This window comes from Anarrhichthys ocellatus, unplaced genomic scaffold (genome assembly GCF_004355925.1).
Source record: "Anarrhichthys ocellatus isolate YVR2014 unplaced genomic scaffold, GSC_Weel_1.0 scaffold6289, whole genome shotgun sequence".
NCBI classification, from domain to species: Eukaryota; Metazoa; Chordata; class Actinopteri; order Perciformes; family Anarhichadidae; genus Anarrhichthys; species Anarrhichthys ocellatus.
The window spans coordinates 1-2983 of NW_022286263.1; the positions used below are offsets into that span (position 1 = coordinate 1).

General features: G+C 45.5%; 1 pseudogene; it reads left to right on the plus strand.

Annotated features, from left to right (window-relative positions):
- Nucleotides 1-10: 10 nt before the first annotated feature.
- LOC116380163 (E3 ubiquitin-protein ligase pellino homolog 1 pseudogene) lies at nucleotides 11-2945 on the plus strand (annotated as a pseudogene).
- The last annotated feature ends 38 nt before the right edge of the window (nucleotides 2946-2983 follow it).

Here is a 2983-nt window from a genome sequence, read left to right on the forward strand (position 1 = left end):
TATATATTTTATTCACGTCTCTCTGTTCCAGGTGGAGACGGAGAGCCAGGAGCTGGTGGACGGCTCCCTCGTCGACCTCTGCGGGGCGACCCTGCTGTGGCGCACCGCTGAGGGCCTGTCGCGCACCCCCACCCTCAAACACCTGGAGGCGCTGCGGCAGGAGATCAACGCGGCGCGGCCGCAATGCCCCGTGGGCTTCAACACGCTGGCCTTCCCCTCCATGCGGCGCAAGGACACGCCGGACGAGAAGCAGCCCTGGGTCTACCTGCAGTGCGGCCACGTGCACGGCTACCACGACTGGGGCAACCACCGCGAGGAGCGGGAGGGCCGCGAGGGCCGGCAGCGGGAGTGTCCCATGTGCCGCGCCAAGGGCCCCTACGTGCCGCTGTGGCTGGGCTGCGAGGCGGGTTTCTACGTGGACGCGGCTCCGCCCACTCACGCCTTCAACCCGTGCGGCCACGTGTGCTCGGAGAAGACGGCGGCCTTCTGGAGTCAGATCCCGCTGCCGCACGGCACGCACACCTTCCACGCCGCCTGTCCCTTCTGTGCCCAGCAGCTGACCGGCGAGCAGGGCTTCGCCAGACTCATCTTCCAGGGGCCCCTCGACTAGCTTCCCACAATCCTTTGCGTGAAGCTGGAGCGGGGAGCTTGTTATTATAAGACCCTGCAGACACCGGGGAGCTACACAGATCTGGTTTTTATTTCCTCTGCCCTTAAGATATAAACTTTTGTCTGGACTTTTTTGTCTCTCTCTCATTTTTAAGTGACCTTTGTATTGGGTTTTTTTCATGAATGACAACAAAGATTTCTATATTTTCACGTGAATCCAGAGACACAAAACAAACAGAACACTGCTGGTAAACCTTTTTTTGTTTGTTTCTGGGAAAGAACTTTCAGCAACAGTATTTTTCTAAATTACTAACACGCCGCGGTGCAAACGTGCGGTTTTTATTCATGTTTATTGTTGCAATATTCATCTGTGTATCTCTCAGAGCTAATTTAAACAAAGATGTTTATTTATGGCCCAGGATCCAACGGCTTCATCCTCTTATCCGTCAGATAACTTCAGCTCTATTACGCGTTTTCATTTTAAAGTTCAGTATATTGTTGATCAGATATAACGTTTTAAATGTCTTCTGAGGGTTTCGTCTGTCCCCCTTGTTCACCCCTCAGATCTGTTTGTCGTATTTATACCCCTCACTTTGTGTGTCAACCCCCCCCCTCGCCTTTTTCACATTCAAAGCAATAGACTTGGACCGTAAACCTCCCAAAGCATTATGGGAAACTGAGTCTTCTAGGCGTCTGCATAAACACTCAGACTTCCTCCCTTTAAAGTCCGACTGACGCGTTTCTGTTGGTGAGAGAATCTCTTCTGATCACATGTTGGCCACGATACCGCAGCGATGTAGCTAACACACACACACACACACACACACACACACACACACTCACACACACACTCTAATCAAGCCTGGTCAAATCATTTTTATTACATTAGAAGTTTAAAGGAACTTGCACACAGAAAGTAATTGTACAAAAAAATGAGTGCTGCTTATTCCTTTTGCTGCTGTGATGTTTTGTCTCACCTGCACAGGTACACAATGATCAGTAGGCTATTAATCATTGCGTTGAGCTGAGAAACAGAAAAAAAGTTATTTATGCTTTTAACTTGCAACATCCTGAAATACAAACGGTCACTCCAGCCAGTTATTACAGATCAGACGGGTGTTTTATTTTGAAAAACGCTGATTTATTGCACCGTTTCAGGCCTGATTTCAATACATGATGTTAGAGGAAGGACGACTTTCAATGTGCTTCTTCTTCTCTCTCACCTGAGTTGATGCAGTGCAGGAAGTCCCGCCCATCTGAACACATTCAACTGTAGCTGTTTGACTCAGGTTTAAAACACACAAACACATGCATGGCTTCAAGCTGCACAGTTCTCTTTATGAATGTGTGTGTCTGTGTGTGTGTGTGTGTGTGTGTGTGTGTGTGTGTGTGTGTGTTGAAGTGGTCCCCGTGGAGCTCTGCACCGTGAGTACAAACTGGATCAGGATGTCCCGACATGCTGTTCCTGTCTAACGGTCATGTTAACCCTAAAGGAGAGTTAGCGGCGTCTTATCGAGCTGTAGAAGCCGTTAAACTGACACGAGTTCCTCAACGGATCAGTTTGTGATTAATGCGTTTCTTGTTTAAAACTACGTAGACCTCAAATAACAGCCTGCAGTTTAATTCAACCTTATTTCTGTGAGGTTAAATGATTGTTTTTAATCTCAAAACCAGGTTTTGAAAGACAGCAGTTAATCACAAGAGCTTTGATTTTATTAGAAACCAGAGACGTTGATTTTAAATATAACTTAAATAATGAATCAACTATAACGACGGCTGTCACCAACTAATGTTCTCAGCTGTGTTAATTAAAGTTGGAGAAACTAATCTAATTGAATTTGTGAGAACGTTTGTTACTTCTGGTTCAAAGCTTTGTGTGAAGAAAATAAAAACCTCGATTTTAATTTATAGAAAATGATCGCGAGTTGAATCTCAAAAATGTTTGATTCGATAAATTTATCCTCAAATTATTCAGCTTTTCTAAAAAAACAAAACACACACATGACAATCAATGTTGTATTGAATGAACCCTCCTAAAAGATCTCCAGATAGTTACCCCAGGAGCTGTCACAGTGAATGTCACAGTGACCGAACTTACTAAGGTCATAGGTCACAAATAATATTAAATCTGACATGTTGAAAGTAATTTAATCTAACTTTTAAGCCTCTTTCTCCTGGAATGCTGCTGCGTAAACAACACATCACTTCCTGTTTACTCACAAGACAAAGACACAGTCGCACTGTAGAAACCCATCAGAGTCACATCAGGAGTGTGTGCGTGTGTGTGTGTCTTTGTGAGTGAGAGAAATTGTAATTTATGTGATGATTGTGTGTGTGTGTGTGTGTGTGTGTGTGTGTGTGTGTGTGTGTGTGT